Raw genomic sequence first — 22,656 nt, 5'->3', positions numbered from 1 at the left:
GAGGAAAGGGGGTTACCAAGATGCTCTATATTATGCAATTTAGCCATTGTTAACATTATAAGGATTTTTATTGGAAAAGAGGGCATATTTGACCCTGGGTCTCAATAAAGGCTTAGGGCAATAAAGTGAAACTTTCCAGTAATGTCTAGAGGGATGCCAAATAAAATCAAGACAGACTATATTCTTGCTCCTTGTTAAAAAAGAATATCAGCAAAATTTAAGGAGCAACTGAGGGTATCAAGCCGAAACTTCCAAGAGAGATTATAGGGCAACTCATCCCCCTTGCTTTGCCCTCTTTTAGGTGTCCCTCTGCTCAATATTGACTGAAATTATCATTTAGTTTAACTAGTCAACAAGTCAAATAGCTATACATTCAAGGAGACTGTGCACCAGATTTCCGAAGGGCAAGTACAGTAAATCATGCAATTTGAAAATTGTTTACATGAAGGATTTATCATTAGGAAAAAGGTATATATATGATTTTTGGTGTACCCAAAAAGACTAAGGCCAATCACGGCAGGAGTCAGGACCCCTGGGGCTGTGGGGGGATTGCATTGTATATCTGGAGGCATAGCACTATACCGTTTGATCAAGGCCCTGACTTACTTTACTTGCTAAAAAAAGGTTTACTAGAGTAAGCCAGAAAATATGCTACTTACTTTATTTTACTAATCTATTAAAGAGAGCTGTGATCACAAGGAATGAAGAAAGACATCTATTATTTTGAGCTAGATAATTTTATTATTTAGACAGACAATTTGAATCTAGATTTGTAAAAACTCATGTAGCCTATCTAATATCCTTCCTCTCAAAGGTGGTAGAAGACTCTGCTTTGCTGTCTTGAAAAGTAGTTGGGTTAAGTAGGCTGAAAATTCAGGAAAGGATGTAGACCTCTTTCTCACCTGTACATTCTCCCTGAACAAATAAAACTGACTGCTGTGTCAATTCATAAAAACCTGGGGGAGGGGTTGATGCATTTTTCAAAAATCTTAGAAGCATTTTTTCACTTTTTACCAATACATTTTTTTACCAATACCAGATTCATAAAAACCTGGGGGAGGGGTTGGTGCATTTTTCAAAAACCTTAGAAGCATTTTTTCACTTTTTACCAATACATTTTTTCAATTTGGTATTAAGAAAATCCAAAAAATGAGTATTTTTTTTAAAAGGGTACAAAAAAATGTAAATATTAAAGTTAATAAAGAGAGAGGCTTGGTAAACTCCCTCTCCAATTGACACACCTTGGTGTCAAACTACAATAACCTCAAGCAATCTTTGTTTTATAAAAGCAAAAATTTCCAAAATTGAATCAATAGCATTCAAATGAAGGAAAACAAACATTTAAACAGTCTAAACAATGTGTCCTTCTAGAAATTTCCCATAGCTCAATGTTGCTGATGTTCCTTATTTACTATTAAATTTATACGAAGAAGAGTCATTCATGGAAAATTAATGGATAATATTAAATTGGGCATTGACTATATAGATGTTCATACAATATAGCCATCTAAAATTTGTATAAATAAATTAATGCCATTTTTGCCCTGTTTTGAGGTAAAAACCAAGAAGCAGCATAATAGTTTCATTGGGCAGAAGTCCATTTTGATCCCTTATTGGGTCCCCACAAGGTAGCTTGTAACTGAAATATATTGATTTAATTGCTTTGCTTGCTTTGCTTTTGTGTTGTTTGCTTATGCTTATGCACTTTATTTATAGGTTTTGGGTCTCCATTAAATAATTGTATTCAACTCTTAACTCCAAAGATAGAATACGTTACATGGTGTCAGAATGGACAGCACACCCTATCCAACAATGGATTGGTTGTCAGCCAATCTCAAAGCCTCGTGGAAGCGATTTCGCCAGCATGCTGAACTGATGTTCACAGGACCCTTGTCCGGAAAAGCCGAAGCTGTGAAGTGTTCCTACTTGCTGATATGGGTAGGAGAAAAAGGCCAAGATATATTCAACACATTCCAGAATCCAGAAGTAGACAAAAATAAAGTGGATGTATATCTGAGAAAATTCATTGAGCATGTTGAACTCGGTTCCAATCCCATATTTTCCCGATTCGCTTTTCACAAATAAATTCATAAAGAAGGAAAGACAATTGAAGCATAAGTGACATCTCGGAAGTTACTTATCCTGGATTGTTGTTTCGGAGATAGTTTAGACGAAATGGTGAGAGACAGACTGTTGTTTCGAGTAAAGAGTGACTGGATAAGAGAAAGACTATTGATTGAAGGTGGAATGCCTACACTAGCAAAAGCTATTGATATTAGCCGTGCAATTGAAACAGTTGTGGAGACCCATGCACAGATGAGAAATAAACAAAGTACTAGTGCTATAAAGCAAGAAGTGGAAGCCATACGCAAACAAAAAATGTTGCCAAAGACAATGACGACAAACTGTTACTTCTGTGGGAACCAGTACTCCCGCGAACACAAATGCCCCGCAAAAGGGAATATCTGTTCCAAGTGTTGGAAGCCAATTCATTTTACAAAAGTTTGCAAAAGCAGGTCTGTCAACGAAATTGAAGCCCTGCCAGCTGAGAACAAAGGAAACAACGAATACTTCATCAAGTCTGTTGACAGCAGAACCGATTCAGTTCAAAAGCCGATGATTAAAGTTAACCTACCTGAATACCGACAAGAAATAACCTTCAAAATTGATACAGGGGCTGATGCAAACCTTCTCCCAGCAAGTGAATTTAGATCCCTAAAACCAAGACCTACCTTGCTTCCCAACAAAGATATCCTGACAACCTACAGTGGATGCAGCCTTGAAGTACATGGAATTGCACAGATTGTGATTCAGTATAAGGACTGAGAACCACTGGTTCATGTGTTTCATGTTGATGAAACCAACAAAGGACCAATCCTTAGTAGACAAACGAGCAAACAGATGAACTTGATCAAGTTTGTGTTTAGCATGTCATGTAGCAAGACTGAAGACCCAGCCACGGTTTCAACCAGACCTGAAGTACGACAGATCCTCGAGGAATATGATGATGTCTTCCAAGGTATTGGGACATTGCCCGGAAAATTTCACATTTACCTGAAGGAAGGATCTGTTCCGACAGTCCAGCCACCAAAAAGAGTTCCGTATGCCCTTCAGCCGAAGCTAAAAGAAGAACTAGACAGATTAGAAAATCTTGGCATCATAGAGAAGGTACAAAAACCGACAGACTGGGTGAATTCGATTGTCCTTGTAAAGAAACCAGACAAAAAAATCCGAATTTTTCTAGATCCAGTGGACTTAAACAAATGTATCAAGCGTCCTTACCACCCCATTCCTAGCTTTGTTGATGTAGCTGTGAGATGTGCTGGAGCAGAAAGATTTTTAAAAACCGACGCTAGAAATGGTTACTGGTCAATGGTTTTAGACGAGGAATCTGCTGACCTCACTACATTCAGCACAACATTTGGAAGATACCGCTTCAAGAGATATCCTTTCGGGCTCATATCAGCCCAGGATGAGTACCAAAAACAAATGGAAGAGGCGTTCGAAGGTATTGACGTTGGTCTGATTGTAGATGATGTTGCTGGAATGGCTGAAAGTACAACAGATCATGATAGGAAACTAAGGACAGTTATGCAGAGGGCTTGTGAAAAAGGCATCAAGTTCAATAAAGAGAAATGCCTTTTCGATGCCGTAGCCATTCCCTACTTTGGACATATACTGACAAAGGGAGGTATGGAACAAGACCCTAACAAAATTAGGGCAATGAAAGAAATGCCAGCCCCCAAGAACAAAGATGAATTGCAGACTCTTCTAGGGATGTACAACTATTTGTCGAGGTACATTCCCGGCCTCTCTACCCTAAGCCAGCCACTTAGGGACCTGGCCAAAGCAAAGGAGTTCAAGTGGAAAGTAGTACATAACGATGTCCGAGTCAAAATCCTGGAAGCCATTTGCAGCAACCTCACCTATTTTGATACCAAAAGTGCCCAGGTGGAAGTGATAACAGACACATCACAACACGGGCTAGGTGCTCAACTGGTTGCGGATCATGCCACAGTAGCCTTTGCTTCTAGATCTCTTAGTGACACAGAAAAACAGTACTCACAAATCGAGAAGGAACTTCTGGGAATTGTGTTTGCCTGCACGCATTTCCATCAATATATTTGTGGTAGAAAGATCACTGTGACAACGGATCACAAACCTTTAGAGGCGATATTGTCCAAACCAATAAATAGGGCACCACCCCGATTGCAAAGAATGATGCTAGTGCTCCAGCAGCATGAACTGTCATTCCAGTATCGTCCCGGCAAAGAAATCCCAGTAGCTGATGCCTTATCACGAATGCACTTACCTGACCAAGACCCAGAAATTCAAATTGAAGGAGAAGTAGCCATCCATGCATTGTTTAGAGATATTCCAGGAAGCAGAAACAAACTAGAGCAAGTCCGTGAGGAAACCCTAAGAGATGTTGAGCTAAAAACACTGTCAGACATAGTCAACTCTGGCTGGCCTAACAACCAACGAGATATACTATCAATTACTCTTCCATTCTGGAACTACAGAGACGAGCTGGTTACCAACGATGGCATCATACTGAAAGGCAAACGCAGTGTTCTGCCTAAGGCACTGCGTGGATACATACTGCAACAGCTTCATTCGTCACACGTTGGCATCGTTAAAACAAAAGAAAGAGCTTGTAGCTCCGTATTCTGGCCTAAAATCACAGAAGATATCACGCAACTATTATCTGGTTGCAACACATGCGCCATGCATCAAATGGATTAACAGAAAGAACCATTGATATCCTCAGAGGTCCCCCAGTATCCATTTCAACACATGGGCTTGGAAATCTTTACATTCAGTGGTATGGAATACCTAATAACCGTACACTCTTATAGTAGATTTTTCGAGGTGGATAAACTTGCCATTTCAAACTCACAGCAAGTGATCTCAAAATTAAAAATGCATTTCGCCAGGTATGGTATACCAGAGAAGATTACTTCAGACAATGGACCACAATTCAGCTCGGAGCAGTTTCGAACGTTTGCAGCATCCTGGGATATCAACCACGTCACATCGAGTCCCCGATACCCACAGTCCAATGGGATGAGCGAGAAGGCAATCCAGATGGCAAAATGGATCATGACGAAAGCAACAGAAAGCCAAACAAATCCATACATCGCATTGCTGGAATACCGAAACACCCCAGTTGATGGAGCATATACACCGGTTCAGCTGCTCATGAGCAGGAAAACCCGGTCGATGGTCCCAGCGCTGCCATCCCATCTGCAGCCGAAAATAAATGCGAAGCCAGCTTTCGAGAAAGCTAGAGAGAAAGCTCAGTCTAGACAGCAGAGAGCTCAAAACAAGAACGCCACAGAGCTGAAAGAATTGAGCATAGGAGAGAAAGTATGGGTGAAATTTGACGAAAGTAGTAGATGGCGCAAGGGCGTAGTCGAGAAGAAGTTGAGACAACAAGAGCGCTCTTACCTGGTGTGGCTGCAAGACGACAGTACTCTTCGGAGAAACAGGCGCCACCTACGTCACAGATCAGAACCAGTTATAGCCGAGCCAGTGCCTATACCATCCCACCCATTACATGCAGGCCGTGTTACCCAGTGCCCCAAACTACATACTTACCCGGATGGAACAGCGACAGTTGGAGCTAGTATGACGCCTGTCGCAGATCGATCCAGTGCCAAATTGAACAGCAGTACTGACGAAGAAACCCCATCAGTAGTCAAAGATGATGATTTCACCATAGCCGAAAGGCCAAACGTCAGGGGGGAGGAGGAAAGAGCATTAAGTCTACAATGTCAGTCAACTATTGATACAGTCATACCCCCTGTGACCAGTGCTGAAGCCCTGCCAGATGCAGGAAGAGTCACTCGCTCAGGTAGACTTTCCAAACCACCTGCGCGTATGAACCTGAGCATTGATTGTCACGTTGATATCCACCTCCGTCCAGTCTGGCAGTGATGGAAGCCATTTCTACATGAGAAAGAAGATGAAATATATTGATTTAATTGCTTTGCTTGCTTTTGTGTTGTTTGCTTATGCTTATGCACTTTATTTATAGGTGTTGGGTCTCCATTAAATAATTGAATTCAACTCTTGACTCCGAAGATAGAATACATTACAGTAACCATATTGAGTAGTTTTTGAACTATAATGTACAGTTGAAAATAGTTAAAAATTAGCTTTAAAATAATCACTTAAACAACTCTATGATGTTTCAGTGCCCTGTGAGTAACAGCATATAAAAACAAAGTGTAAAGTGGTACTTTCATAAAGTAAGAATTTTATCATTTTTTGGTTCCTTTTATTATTTTTGGTTTCTTGATATGGCCTTGTAATGAGACCATTCAGATAGCAGGAGGAGGGTGCATTGTTAAAAATACAAACCAAACACTAAAAAAGAAAATAACATTAGCACTCTGAAAATGTCTATCTTTGCTACAATTCCAGACAAGCTTTCTTTTGCTATCTTGGAAAGTGGTAAGGTTAGGAAAATAAAACTTTCAGTACTGAATCAAGGGCCAATAAAATACTCCAAGAAGGTATTGCCAAGCTGCTATGTTGATTCTCTCCTGATTTATATGTTTTATAGATTTGCCTATTTGATAACTTTTGGGTAGTTTGTCTCTGTTTTATTATTTTGAAAAAATCCCCAGCATCCTTCAAACCTCCAGTTAAATTACTGCCAATGTGCCTATTTTAGTCCATGTACAGCAGAGGTTCTTGATAAAACCCTTCAAACATAGAATCAACCCTACCATTTAAAGTACTTATTCAGGGGAGGGGTTGGGGATTTTGAAACCCTGCAAAGTGTTTGTCAGACTTATTAAACTGTAATAAAAAGTCAAAAGAAATCTGTGTTTTTATAAGTTTTGTTTTTAAATCAAGAACCTTGGAACAGGAACAGAGAACCTATTGCAACAGAGAGCAAAACAACATTATACCTTAATTTTCAGTTTCTTTTTCTCTGGTTTTAGTTCTGAAAAATCAAGTCCTGTTATTTATGAAAATCTTAAGCCATATTACTGAGTTTGCTTTTCTAAATTAAGGAAATGTATTTGAAGATCTTTGAAACCTCATAAATTGGGATTGAGTAAAGTTGTGAAGCTGAAAATACTTTTTTTTAGATTCTTTTAAGCAGATGATCTATTTTGCAAGGCTTTACTTAAAAAAAAATTAAAGGCCATCAAAGATCAGTGCTATCTACAGGGAGAACAAGTGGAGGTAGGTACTTCAAAATAACTTCCCTGACAAACTTTAGTCTGTATATCCATCCCAGAAAGTTCAGTTTCCTAACAAAACTGCATTCTGAGATAACACAAAATACCTTGTCTAGAATTTTACTGTACATTTTTGTTGTAGCATGTCTTCTTCTGAAGAGGCCATATTCCAGACCTTTATCTATTATAATATTGAAACTGATAGGAATGATAATTATTATTCTTGAATCAGCTAGATATGTGAACCTTTTCTCACTAAACAGCAAGGTGCTTATCTCTTATACCCACCTCACTCAAGTTGTTGGTCTGACAGAACCAGTTTCTTTCAGCTTAGCATGAGAGACTGCAAATACACTACATTGTAGATATATTTTACTTAAATATTTTAGTTGGTGTTTTGGTTAGGTTAGAAACCATTTCTTATAATGTGTTCTGGGGGGCCTGATTTCCATAATTCTCTGTTGTAGTTTCCATAATTCTGCTACTAAAGTATTTTATTTTCATCATACTTAAGTAAATTTCATAATTTACCTAACTTCACTTCATGAGTGTGGTGGGTATAAGAGATAAGTACTGATAGTGGGCCAACTTGTTTGTGTAGGTTATATGTATTTTTAAACTTTTGGTTACTATTGACTGTGTAAAATTCAATTTAGGGCTCAAAAAGGAATTTTTTCCAGAATTAATTATATTAGAAAACAACATACAAAATATGTAGACTTTGGGCAGTTTATATTACTGACCAATGAATAAGATGAATCAGTCAATGCCTTTATATACACTCTTTCCAAATATGATTTGTTGCTATTAAATATGGAGCAGTCTATATTTTTGACCTATGGATAATGTGAACATAAAACTTGATGCCTATTTTTAAGCATAAAAGGTTTAAAACAATATTTATTACTTTATTATATGCAGAATAATTGTAGTTGACACATTTTCAATTGCAGCACTATTATATAGCCCAAATTTTATGTTTACTATGCATTGCCCAAAGTATATATTTCCTATGTTTTTTCTGCTCCTTAATTTTGTCAAAACTTTGCCTATCATATTTCCTATGTGTTTTCTGCTCTTTAATTTTATCATAGTTGATTCAATTTTGGGTAAACTCTCTCATGTTAAGCTGAAAGAAACTATTCATGAGGTGCTCTAATGCCATGATTTCAGCATTTAACTCTGCAGACATTATAGACACATTATTATACATTCTCTCACCCATTGCCATAGCCAAGGTGTGGGAGGAAAGCTCCACTTGCCCCTTCCCATTCATTTTGGACCCATCAACAAAAGTTTGGAGGTGGTTATTATATGTAATTGTATTAAATTCAGTAAATTTTTTCTGGAAGCAATGGGGATAAGTTCTTTAGTCCACTTTAAGAAATTAGTATTTATTGTGGGAATTGACCAACTCCATGGAAGGGTTTTGGGGAAGGTAGGTGCAATAGACTTGCTGGCACTGGGAATTTCTTCTGGATATTGGTATATTCATTGGCAATGTCTCTAACATGGCTGGATTTCTTAACCAATTATGCAGGGTATGTGAGCTATTAGCTTCAATTTTTGTAAGATAGTTTATCAAAAGAAAACTGTTTTTCATTTATTTTTGATAATCTACACTCAGTAAGCAGAAATTTAGCCAAGGTAAAATTCTACTCCAGCAACTTTTGAATGTCTTGAAAAGGGGTTAGGGTAGGAACATGAAACTTTCAGGGATGGGTCTACAGGCTAAAGTATGTCCCAGGAAGGTATTTTGAAGTACCTACCTCCAGTCCTTCTCCCTCTAGAATGTCCTAGCCTTTGATGACGTTAACAAATATGTATGTTATGAAAGTAAAACCTTGCAAAGTAAATCTTCTGCTTAAATGAAGTACAACAAAATTTTTTTTGGCTTCAAAACTTTGCTCAATACAAATTTATAAGGATTTAAAGATAGGCCTATGCAGATACATTTCCTAAATTTTGAAAAAAAAACATTGATATGGCCTGTTGTTTTGTCAAAATTTTAATAGGTAATAGACCTGTCATGTAGACAAATTTCAGGACCCTCTAGAGGGACAAGTGGAGGTAGGTACTTCAAAATAACTTTCCAGGACATACTTTAGCCTGTAAACCCACCCCTGAAGTTTCATTTTTGTAACCTAATCCCTTTCCAAGATAGACAACAGTGGCTAAAGTAGAATTTTATCAAAATCTAGTACTTGTGGGTTTCCTAAGGCCAAATATGAGACCAATTAGGCCTAGATTGTTTTGTGTTGTTTCAATTTTTTGCATCTGGGTCTTTACCTAAGTACCTATAATCAAGCAATTTATTAATCTCATTTGGACCTTCTATGCCTAGGGCCGGAATCCTTACACTAAACTTGGTAGCAGGACCACTAACTGTCCTGTCAGTCATGACAAATAAAAGTTAAAAATTTAGAATTGGTACTGTTGACAAGGAGACATGTTAAGAAAACAATTCTTACTTTAAAATATGTATAATGATCCTAGTTAACATATTATCCAAGGGGAGAACCTTTATCATCAATTCTTTCCTCTAATCATCCTTCTTTTTCCAGCTTAAAATAAAAAAAAAATACAATAAACTTCCATGCTGACAAAATGTGTAAATCTTTTGAAATTGCTGCTATGAATTGCCAAATAAGTTGTTCTATAGATAGCCTAGCATTCATTCATCCCAGTCTTTGTTAATTCCATTTTTTTTTTAATGAGCAGTGGCGAAAATACAAAATATTTATACAACCTAACCTAAACTAAATACAATTCAAAATCAACGGACTTGGCTGGGAACTTGTCTGTAGAACTCAGCCAGAATGAACTCTATCTATAAAAACAATTTATTATAGCAGCAATTTCAAAAGATTATGTATTGCATTTAAATTGAATTTTTTTTTAAGTTAGAAAAAGAAGGATTTTTAGAGGAAAGACTTGATGATAAAGGTTCTCCCCTTGGATAATATGTTAACCAGGATCATTAGGCTATACATATTTTAAATCAATCATCAATCATTTTATTAATACTAAACTCTATTACAAACGTAAAGAAAAATTATTTGGCCCAAGAAGCTTGGCTTGTGTGTAAAGTAATAATTGTTTTCTTCACATGTCTTCTTGTCAACAGTACCAACTCTTCTTCTTCTTCTTCTTCTTCAATTATAGGCTTCGGATGAATCCATTTAACCTTTTTCGTATTGTATGATTATGTCAGGGGTGTCCTGGGAAATCAAATATAGAGATTAGACTATTATTATTCAATAATAGGCTTTATACATCATTGATGAAACCACCTATATTTAGGCAGTTAAAGACAGCTTTGAACAATTCAGCATCATCAGTTGAAGAGTGTCTCCTTTGTGGTACCAACTCTAAATTTATACCAAATTCTTCTTCATCTTCTTATTCTATTTAACAGCAGGCGGGCTTTTCAGTAAAACTATTTAGCCCTTTTCCTTTTGCTTCACTCTGTGGGCTAAAGAGCCACTGGCTTGATTGCCTCATATTTATTAGATAATTTCAGATATCTTTCAGGAGATCTTTCGACTCTAGGAGTTCAAATATAAGATGATAAATGTCAATTTCTATGCTCTGTGTGCAGGTATAGTTGGCTAGGCTCTTGGCTGATAGTGAGATTTTGTGGTGTTTGAAGCATTTTAACAGTTTACAAAGGTATGTTGTGCAGACGTCAGCATATTACATTCAAATAGGCAATGGTCAATTTTTTCATTATTCATATTACAATGCCTGCAAAGAGGGGACAGGGTACTTGAACCACTTGAATTAGAAAGCTTATATGAGAAAGCAAGAAAATTTAGTCCATTTGTTCCAGAACGACTTCTATGATAAATTTTAGAAAGATACTTATTGGGAAAGGGGGAAAGTATATGATTATTCTAATTATAATTAATATCTGATATCCTACATCTGTAAATATATCTAATTTAGATTGGTCTCCCACTTGGCTGGTCAATATTTATAGCATTTTTTGCTATTTCATCAACCTGATGATTACCACTTATGCCAGCGTGGCTAGGAATGTACTGAAAGTAAGTTTTTATGCCACTTGAAGCAAGATTATCAATAATACTTTGACAATGATTCTTCTTCTTCTATTTAACAGCAGGCGGGCTTTTCAGTAACACTATTTAGCCCTTTTCCTTTTGCTTCACTCTGTGGGCTACAGAGCTACTGGCTTGATTGCCTCATATTTATTAGATATATTCAGATATCTTTCAGCAGATCTTTCGACTCTAGGAGTTCAAATATAAGATGATAGATGTCGATTTCTATACTCTGTGTGCAGGTATAGTTGGCTAGGCTCTTGGCTGATAGTGGGATTTTGTGGTGTTTGAAGTATTTTAACAGTTTAGAAAGCAAGGTATGTTGTGCAGACGTCAGCATATTACATTCAAATAGGCAATGGTCAATTGTTTCATTATTCATATTACAATGCCTGCAAAGAGGGGACAGGGGAATTGAACCACTTGAATTAGAAAGCTTATATGAGAATGCAAGGAAATTTAGTCCATTTGTTCCAGAACGAATTCTATGATAAATTTTAGAAAGATACTTATTGGGAAAGGGGTAAAGGATTGGATTAATCTTATTAAAATCAATATCTGATAGCCTCCATCGGTAAATATCTCTTTTTGGGATTGGTCTCCCACTTGGCTGGTCAATATTTATAGCATTTTTTGCTATTTCATCAACCTGATGATTACCACTCATGCCAGAGTGGCTAGGAATGTACTGAAAGTAAGTTTTTATGCCACTTGAAGCAAGATTATCAATAATACTGAGACAATAATAAGTGTCAATGTCCAACATATATTGAGGAGCTGAGGCCAGCAACTCAAGGCTTGATAAAGAGTCGGAATAAATGATAATATTATTCGAATTTTCAATCAAAGATTGGTTTTGCTTAAGGTGTTCTAATGCCATGATTATGGCATTTAACTCAGCAGACATTATAGATAAATTATTAAATAATCTCTCGCCCATTGCAATTTTCAGGTGAGGACGGAAAACACCACTTGCAACCTTCTCATTCATTTTTGACCCATCAACAAATATTTGGAAGTGATTTTTATAGGTAATTGTATTAAGTTCTGCAAATTTTTTCTGAACAAAAGCAATGGGGGTTAAATCTTTATTTCATTTTGAAAATTCAGTATTTATTATGGGAAATGACCAATTCCATGGAGGGGATTGGGGGAAAGTAGGTGCAATAGACTTTGCTGGTACAGGGAACTTCTTTTGAATATTGGCATACTCATCTGCAATACCTCTATACATGGCTGGATTTCTTAACAAATTATGTAATGTGTGTGAGCTATTTGATTCAATTTTTGTAAGATGTTTTATCAAGAGAAAGCTACGTCTCTCCCTTATTGTTGTTAATCCACTCTCCATAAGCAGAAACTTGGTGCTTGTGGGTTTCCTAAGACCAAATATGAGACGTATTATATCATTTTGTGTTGTTTCAATTTTTTGCATCTGGGTCTTTGCACATGCACCATAGACAATGAGCCCATAGTCAATATGGGGTCTTATATGTGATTTATAAAACTGGAGTAAGGTTTTCTCCTTACAACCCCAGGGTGTGGAAAGAAGTCTTTTTAGTATATTTGCTTTTCTATAACATTTTTTTATTGTGTTTGAAATGTGGAGGTGGAAATTAAGTTTTTGGTCAAGCATGAGACCTAGGTAATTAATATTATTATCTTCTGGAATAGTGGTTTTATTTAGAGTTAGTTTTGCATTAACATGGTTTCGCTTCCTGTGAAATTGGATTATTTTTGACTTGGTGGGTGCAATGGGTAAATCTGAATGTTGAGAGAATTTTTCAAACTGGAAAAGTGACTTTTGCAGATTTGACTGTGCTATCTGAAAGGTGTTGCCAGATGACCATAGCACCAGATCATCAGCATATTGTAGATTCGTGTGGGGTAGGTTCATGTCCCAGAGATATAGGGCAAATAGGAGGCAACTGAGGACTGCTCCCTGAGGTAGGCCTTTGGATATTGTCTTTTGGGGTGAAGAGGCTGAACCAACACAAACAATGAAACTTCGCACTTCTATGAAGGATTTAATAAATGATACTAGCTTGGGAGGTACTCCAAGGTTTGCAAGTTTATTTAAAAGGATTTGGTGGTTCACATTGTCATATGCTCCTTCAAAATCAAGGAAAGCTGCCACTAGGATATTATTTTTTGAGAAAGATTCATTTATTGCATTTGTTAGCAAAATGAACGCATCTGTTGAGGAGTGGTATTTCCTGAATCCAGTTTGAGTGTGTGGGATCATGTTATTTTTCTCAACAAACCAGAGGAGTCTGTGATAAATCATTTTCTCCATTATTTTCCCCATCACAGGTGTAATCATTATGGGCCTATAAGACTCAGGGTTATCTTTTGGTTTATTTTTCTTTAGGATTGGTAGGAGGGACGAAAATTTCCATATATTGGGGAACCTAGACGATGCCCAAGCGTGATTATAACAATTTAGCAGTTCTTGTTTGTATGAAGGTGTGAGATTCTTTATCCATGTAGGGTGTATATTGTCATAGCTGCTGCTAGTTTTGGACCTAATATGATGTATTGCATTATTCAATTCCTGGATTGAAAATGGATTAGTTATGTACTCGGATCCTGGGCGTGGTTGGTAACTAGGGTTCATAGGAATTGTGGACAGATTGCTTTGATTGTTTGATGTTAGCTTATTAACAAAAAGAGTTGCAAATAGGTTAGCCTTTTCAATATCATTGTCATAATGGGTATTATTATGTATAAGCTCATACAGGAGTGGGTTGGGAGAAGTCTTTTTCCCACATATGTGGCTTATGACTTTATTTATAATTGGCTCATGCGTTTCTCTGGAGATATTATTTGCAAAATTATTCCAGTAATTATATTTAGCATCTATTATAGTCCTTTTTAGATTAGATTCTGCTTGTAATTTTTTTAAATATGTAGTAGGTGTTGGTTTTTTTATGAATTCTGTCCTAGCTGCCTTTTTTATCTTCCATTTATTTAGGCACTCATTTGTCCACCATGCTTTAGGAATTTGTTTAGGGACTGTTTTCTTAGGTGTTGTCCTGGGGATCGCATGATTAGCTGTATTTATTAGTAAAGATGTCAAGGCTTCAGCATGTGTGTCAACTGTTGTGTTAGAAATGCATGAACTTTGGGTGAAACTTGTAATTTCATCATTTAGCTTATTTTGGAACATAGACCAATTTGCTTTAGTGTTCATATATTTGGAAGTATGAGAAGAAGTTTCAGCAGGTTCATTTAGGGAGCAAACTATAGCAAAGTGGTCTGTACACAGACTATCAATTTTATTTATGTAAATTTTGTTCAAAAAATTCAAAGACACAATTTGTATGTCAATTGTGGAGAATTTGGCACTTTTGGGGTTAAAATATGTAATTAGGTTTGGAGGGGTAGCAACAGCTAATTCATTATTATTTGAAATCATATGCTCAATAAATTTACCAGCTTTATTTGCTGGTTTATTCCCCCACAAAAGGCTGTGGGCATTGAAATCACCACAAATAATGATGTTTTTTATCATATTAGAATTATTTATATAATTAAAGAAATCCTTGGCATCTGAAGTTTGGCCATTAGGGTTATAAAAGCTTATTATGTAGGTTTTTAAATTATTCAGCCAAACACTTATACCAATTACATCAACATCATTTTCAAAATCTGGAAAATTGATGCCACAAAATTTTATATTATTATTAACTAATAAAGCTACACCACCTCCTTTTCTCTCTGAAGATCTATCCTTTCTCAGGATAGTGTATCCCAGAGACTTAATTTGTTGATTTTGGGTTAAATGAGTTTCCTGGAGGCAAGCAATATTAATGGAATTATTATTCATAAATGTTATTAGTTCATTTAGCTTATTTGCTGTGAGTGATCTTACATTCCATTGGAGTATTGATAAATGTTGTGTTGTTGATTTATTCTTCATATGACTGTGTATCAATGTTCAGCTTTGTTAAAAGTAAAGCAAGATCTTTTTTTGCTTGAATGAGCATATCATCTGGGATGTAGATTTTTGCCAATTCTGCAATAATTTTTGTTTTCTGTAGTTGATGTATGTTCATGGCCTGAACTGCGTTACAGTTTAGAATGAATAAGCATATATTTGGGGATTGCATTTTTGGTAGTGCATCCTGTTTGTTGGTGAAGGGATTGATTCCAGGTAGTGTTTCTGGTTTGTTTCTTCTTGGGAGGGAGGGCCAGGCTGGCCTCATCTCACTGGAAAACAAGGCTTGCTGGCTTGGTGATTCCTTCTGATAGGGATTTGAGCTAGGGGGCTTAGAAGATGTTGTTTTATATGGGGTGCTTGATGCATTTGGGGCATTTGACTTGGGGGTTTTGGTTGGTTTCATTACAGGCTTTATTTGGTATTGTTGGGCAGCATTTGCTTCCATTGCTGCAAAGGGGTATGGGATGGCCTTCTCTGTTGATATTTGGAGTGTTAGAGCTCTTTTCTTGTATGCAGGGCATAATGATTTATTTGTAGATTCATGTGGACCTTTGCAATTGATGCATGTAGGCTGGGTGTTTTTGCAAGTTGTCAGCTCTTTAGGATGGAAAGATTTACAATTACTGCACTCTTGGAGAATTTCATTGCATTTGTTTGTCGTGTGTCCCAGTTTGAAACACTTTTGACACTTTATAGGCTTAGGTTTGTATTCCTTGTGCGGTTTGATTTGCCCAAATAGGAATAATTTTTCTGGGATATCAATTTTATCCTTTAGTGTGAATAAGAAGGATCTACTAGTTTTTAGGCCAGTAGAGTTAGGTTTTCCAAGTTGGGTAACATCCTCAACTGGGATTGTGTTTCCAGCCCTATCTGAGAGGCCTTCTTTTAACTCCTGAGTAGATATCTCTGGGGGAACATTGTAAACTACAATTTTTGTTGGTGATTGTTTTGGGTTCCAATTAGATGCAATAATTGGGATATTCAGAAGGGATTTAAGGTTAATTATTGTATCTGCTGATTTCTGATCTTCTACAGCTATAAGCAGAGATCCATCACGGTTAATGTTAAGAGAGAACATTGATTTTATAAATTTAAAAATTGCAACTCTTATTGCAGTGATCATTTTTATTTCAAAGGGGGTAGTGGGAGTAATTTTAAGGTAAATTCGTAAGTTTTTGGAGGGAGGATCTTGGGCAGGGAGAGGGGAAATGCTTTTAATTGGGGAGATTTTTTTCCTTTTTTAGAGCTTCTAGAGAGGACCTCTTGAAACCCATTATCATCATTTATGGTTGCATTAGGACCTACAGTTATCATTGTCCTATTCTCCGAATCGGAGCCATCATTAGAACTTTCAGATAATGTGCTTGACCAGCCAGGATGGGTATCTTTCACTATGGAATTTGAATTGGGATCTGGGGGGACTTTTTTTTTTGGATGACGTCTGAAAATTTCCTATTGGAAAAATCTTTAGACACAAATATAAAACTAAAATAAGAAGGGAAAAAATATGATATAAAACCGTCTGCACTATACTATGGGAAGGATAAACACCACAGTATAGCCCTGAGGATGACTTGAGCAGGATAGGTTTGGTACAACTACTGATTAGAAGCGATAATAATCAAGAAAATATATTTCGATTTTCTTGTACGGTTGCTGTTGTTGTTGTGATTATAACAATTTAGCAGTTCTTGTTTGTATGAAGGTGTGAGATTCTTTATCCATGTAGGGTGTATATTGTCATAGCTGCTGCTAGTTTTGGACCTAATATGATGTATTGCATTATTCAATTCCTGGATTGAAAATGGATTAGTTATGTACTCGGATCCTGGGCGTGGTTGGTAACTAGGGTTCATAGGAATTGTGGACAGATTGCTTTGATTTTTTGATGTTAGCTTATTAACAAAAAGAGTTGCAAATAGGTTAGCCTTTTCAATATCATTGTCATAATGGGTATTATTATGTATAAGCTCATACAGGAGTGGGTTGGGAGAAGTCTTTTTCCCACATATGTGGCTTATGACTTTATGTATAATTGGCTCATGCGTTTCTCTGGAGAGATTATTTGCAAAATTATTCCAGTATTTATAGGAATTGGGTTCATAGGAATTGGGGACAGTTTGCTTTGATTATTTGAACAATTCTTGACATGTCACGAGTGCTTCTCTTTCTTCTAAAATCTAAATTTCGGAAGTCCCAAAAAGAACGCAGATGCGCAAGAAATCGGCGTCGATTTGAGCTTGAAAAATTTTCTGGTTTTCGGCGCCGATTTTCATCATGATCATCACAGAAAAAATAGGGAGACAAATATATAGTCAGCCAGAGATGTCTGTGGTGAAAGACCACGCTACTGAGCTGAGAACTAAGCTGAGATGAATCATGCAACTATTAATAAACTCCAGTTGACTATTTGTGTCCATGATTCTTTGTTCTGAAAATCTCGTGTAATGAATTTTTCTTTCAACCAATTTTTCTTACCGCTATCGTTTGTCCACTGATGCTGAAATCGGTTCCCGAAATCAGCTACATGGGCCAAGCCTTTAACAGACAATGTCATCCACGTCCTTAGGTCATGGCGTCACCAAAGGTTTGATAAAACCACCCTGGCAAAAATACAAATTCATCCTTAATGTTGCAACCTATTTAGATAATTTTTGTGGCCAGAAATGTCAATGTGCAAGTTTTAAGAAAAAAAACTATACAGCCGATTTCGAAAAAGCCCCGGCACGACTGTACAGCAGGCTTATAAATATTAATTCTCATGTCCGTTTGTGTTCTAACCACAGACAATTTGAGCCTCTTCTTGAAATCATGGCTTCACCTAAGGTTCGGTACACCCGCCCTGGAATAAATACAAATTGTTCCTTAAATTTTCAATATACCAAGTTTTAAGAAAAACGAAAATGTAGCCGATTTTGAGGCCGGGCCCCGGCACTTGGCATGTGGCAGACTTGTGTATGTTGATTCTGGTTGTAAGTAGCAATCTCCAAATGAGTCACATTTGTGACTCATTGGGGACGTGCTATATATGACATTGAAGGGTCCCAATGAGTTTTAATCAACAGTTGCGTAGATTTTGCAAAGTTTGTAGAGAGTTTTGAGCCACATTTTATTGGCGTCAAAGATTCTCATGGTTTTGTTCTTGTAACGTAATATCGTAACATTTTTTTCTTCTGCACTTTCATTTTTGACTCAATTTGATTTTCACTGTCGCTTATTCTCTATTTAAGGGCCCTCCTAGTAGATTGGATTTCTGTGATGGATTTAAGATTCTTCGTACGAGAGGGCGAGGGTTCGAATCTTAGTGTATCCAATTATTTGGTTTGGGACGGGGGTCAGTGGCGTAACTCTGTAAGCTCAGCCAGAGTCAACCCTGCTCTAAATGGGTACCTGGAGAAATCTGGGGAAGGTAAACAGGAAGGGTGCGCTAAAGCACAGGATGGTTGGCCCCAACCCCCCATTGCACTTCCTATCTGAAGGGCCAAGAAACGGAGATCAGCACCACCGGTAGGGACTGTAAAGTCCAATGCCGTATTCTTTACCTTACCTTACTCTCTAACAGCACAATTCTTTGTTCTTCACTTCGTTTATGAGATGTTCTGATACTCGCTTTCTCAGTATCACTTGTAACTCTCACTGCCGTTCATCTTCTAACCACACATTTCTTTGTCCTTGTTATGGCATATCTTTTAACCACATACTTCTTTGTTCTTAACTTTCATTTTTAATTCATTCTACTCCTCGTTGTCGTATGTCTTGTAACCGCATGTTTCTTTGTTCTTCACTTTAGTTTTTGACTCGTTTTCTGGTGAAGTGACCAGTTTAAGCCCACTAGAAGTAATAAAGTGGCCTGGGAGTGGCAAGACTAGCAACCTCTATCATCACCCAGGTTGTGGTAGGTATTAACTAGGGGTAGCGTCTTAAACTATTGGTAGGTCTTAGTCTATGTGTAGCCGAATATAAATACAAGGAGATGTTTGCAATAAATAGATATTTATTATTAATTACTTTTAGTTGATTCTAGACACCAACAGTAAAGGTTCACTGACTTTTGACAACAACGGTACAGGGCACTTGACTCCAGACAACACGGTATAGGTCATAATGTCCCAACAGATTAAAGGTACAATACACAACCTAAAACCATAATAAATACGTGCACTAATATAAACTCAAATCAATTCAAACTTCAGCAATGACCAGAGGTCAAAGCATCTCAGAGCAAAAAGGCAAAAAAAATCAGGCGCTCGCTTGTCAGCGGCAGTAGCTTATATTCTATATGCCTAACAAAGTATCTTGTTTCAAAACAGAGATGTGGGCATTTCTCAATTACCTCTTTCAACCTGTTGCTTAGGTTAATGTATTTTTTCAAAAACTTTTTGTCTTAGTTAAATTGCCCCCTCATATACAGAACAATTTCTGTTCGTCTTAATGTTGCTCCTTACTTTCAGTTAATCAAATTATACAGATCAGATGTTTATCGAAAACTGGAAAGGGGTCACTCACACACAAGTTAGAACTTCTATTGTGTTTATTAAAGGTCGAAACCTATTGACAGGCAGCCAAACTTGGGCCAATACACTTTTTTCCGTGGTTTTTCCATAATTACTTTATAGCACTAGATTTTAAGGAGGGCGGGCATGGCCACCATAAAGGTGAAATTTGAGAGAATATTGAGAGCAAAGTTAACTAAATCAAAAGCAACTTTGTGCATTCAGACTGTCAAAAGAACAGATAAATTAAGAATAGATTTTGGTATTAAGTTGGAACCTTCAGAGAAGATAAATTGACCAAAAGGCAATATGTGCCGGCTGCTACTAATACTACCATACCTGCTACATTTACTAGTTTTATTACTACTGTACTCCAATCATTATTTCTATTGCAACTACTTATATGGCTTAGAGCATTAAGTTGACAATTTTAAGAATTATGAATATACGAATATATATATGAATAGACAGGTTATCAAAAGGAAATATCGACAGTGTCATCGCAATGGCTAATTGTATTAAGTTGAAACTTCCAGAACTTGGAGAGGAGGATATAAAACTGACCAAAAGGCAATATTTTGATACTATTGCTGCTACTAGTACTAATGCTATTACTGTTAATACCACTACTAGTACTACTAGTGCTAATAATACTAATGCTACTACTGTAACTACTATTATAACTATGCCTAAGGGTATGATGATGAAATTTTCCGGAAATTGTTCGGGGGAGGGTGAACTGAATTAAAACACGAAGTCCGTATGCAGGTTGTCAAAAGGGTATATCAGCAATATCTTAAGAACAGTTTTTTTTGTGTGAAGTTGAAACTTATAGGGCTTGTTGCAGGGGAAACTTAACTAACCAGAAGACAATCATAATGCTACTACTTCTAGTCCTGCTACCTTTAACTATTTTTACTACAGCTATTAATTTTAATTCTACTAATACTACTACCACTACTACTACCGTTACCATCGGTGCTACTACTACTGCTAGTAAAGGCACAAATTTAATATACATTTGCAGATATTTATACTTTAGTCTGAATAATTTTTAATTTATTAAAGTTAAAAAAGGCGAAAACATTTTAAAATATTTTTTTTCAGTAAGGGGCAAATTATGTTCTGGCCTTGAAAAGGCATGGAGGTTGTCAGCCAACTAACTACTACTTGTTTTGAGTTTTAGTTGGTTATTTGTGGTAATTTCTGTTCGTTTTTGGTTTCATATATTTATTGGTGGTGATTCGTGGTAGTTTTACGCTCGGAAGATTACTTGATTTTATTGCTGCCCATTCTCGGTTTAATGGAGTCCTTTACATTTCTTGGAAAAACCTACTCCGTGGAAAAGATCTTATATTCATCATAAAAGATTTTAATATTACCATTTAAGATTCTGATAATACCAGACAAAATTTGGTAATACCAGGGAAGAACTTGATAATGCAACTCAAAATGTTTGATATTATCAGATAAGCTTTTGATTGAACCGCGCAAGATTTTGGTGACACTTGGTTAGATTTTGATAATACCTGACAAGATTTTGACAACATCATGCTAGATTTGATAATATCAGGCAAGTTTTGCTAAATTGTAAAATCTTAACAATACATGTAAAATCTTGATAATACTAAGAAGTATTATCAACTCAAGAAGAGGGACTGGTTACTCTCTAATCCTTTTTGATTTTTAAAAAGACACCTAAATCTCTCAGTTTCTGGTCATACAAGAATCCTCGAAATTTTATACAGCAAGGGGATGGATTGAGAGTATTCTCTCATATTTTATAGTCTATAGGAAATAAATTATGCTCGTTTTAGGATTCAAAGCTTCTCTTTGCTTTCAAGTGACCATACTTGTCACTGTTTGTCAAATAGCAGAAAAATGGGTCATGTTTTTCTTGGCTGGTTTATCAGCTATGAGCTTCTAGGGAATGTTAACTACGCAAGGACATCATAAATTTGTTAGTTTTTGGTAACGCCTAGAGAAAACACTCGTTGCTGAATATATCGAAAGACTTTATGTACATCTGCCATTTCTCATGAACTGGTAGGGAAAATGAATTGAAACTTTCATGGAACGATGCATGTCAATTGGACCTTTAGTTCTAATTTAGAGGAGGGAACTGAGGTAAACCAAAACACAACGTATATCCAGTGATCAAAATAAGACGGCCAGATTTAATCTAATTATAAAACTTGGCTAACCTTATGACATTACTATGATCTAATTTAATTAACAAGGACGGTTGAGCTAGAACAACCTTTGATAATGCCTTCTGTAGAGCAACAAAAAATAGCAAAACAATAATTCTAATATTTAACTTCAGATAGAATTCGATTTAATAAGACATTTTGAGTTTAACCTGAAAATAAAGGAGGAAATCAAGCACTTGTCTCCAAAAATATTTTCTTTTTATACAATCAAGTCCTCTTTGTGGATTTTCTTTCAATTGTCTGTGCCCCACCCCCATCCAACCTAGAATTGAAGAAAATTGATAGATATTGCAAACAAGAAAGTCCTATGATTACTTTTGTGTAGAGATATAGCTGCAGCAGATGTTAAGTATCGAAAAGAAGTCAAACAGCTCTGGTCCAAATATAAAATAAAATTTAGAATTTGACAGAATCACGCATTCCTTAAGCTTTTCTGAATCAATGGTCACCTGACATCGTTGTTAAGAACGTTGTACTGGTGTCTTTGTTGGCAGTGTTGAAGCAACTTTTTAGTTTCAATGCTTAATTTTAGTTAAATAAGCACCCTATGTTCCCATTATTTCGACCGGGCGGCCTCTCCTGTATATTGTGTCTTTATTTCAGTTTTAATATGAAATAAACTCCCAAAACAAATTAAATTGAGACTTAACGAATTAGTACTCAAAGCCTTTCTTACATTGTGAAAGATTAGAAATGATATTCTGTTTTGCGATGTTCTGTTTTACACAAGTGGAGAGACGATAG

General features: G+C 36.5%; 1 protein-coding gene across 10 annotated transcripts in view; it reads right to left on the bottom strand.

Moving 5' to 3' along the window:
* The window catches only part of LOC148945701 (uncharacterized), a 180,497-nt gene that overhangs the window by 15,259 nt on the left and 142,582 nt on the right, over nucleotides 1-22,656 (bottom strand). The window contains exon 1 of one of the 10 annotated variants that reach the window (XM_089098027.1): nucleotides 10,240-10,282. The exons of 6 other annotated variants lie outside the window; for them this stretch is intronic. The gene's annotated coding sequence lies outside the window, so the exon portion shown is untranslated. Of the gene's footprint in view, nucleotides 1-9,530; nucleotides 9,745-10,239; nucleotides 10,283-22,656 lie in introns of those variants that run through there. 3 more of the 10 variants (XM_089098028.1, XM_089098026.1, XM_089098025.1) reach the window with 3 other exon arrangements.

Source organism: Artemia sp. Qi Xiang Cuo, chromosome 12 (assembly GCF_049724085.1).
Source record: "Artemia sp. Qi Xiang Cuo chromosome 12, ASM4972408v1, whole genome shotgun sequence".
In the NCBI taxonomy this organism is placed as follows: domain Eukaryota; kingdom Metazoa; phylum Arthropoda; class Branchiopoda; order Anostraca; family Artemiidae; genus Artemia; species Artemia sp. Qi Xiang Cuo.
The sequence above is the reverse complement of the archived record's forward strand: the minus strand, read 5'-3'. Positions and strand labels throughout refer to the sequence as shown.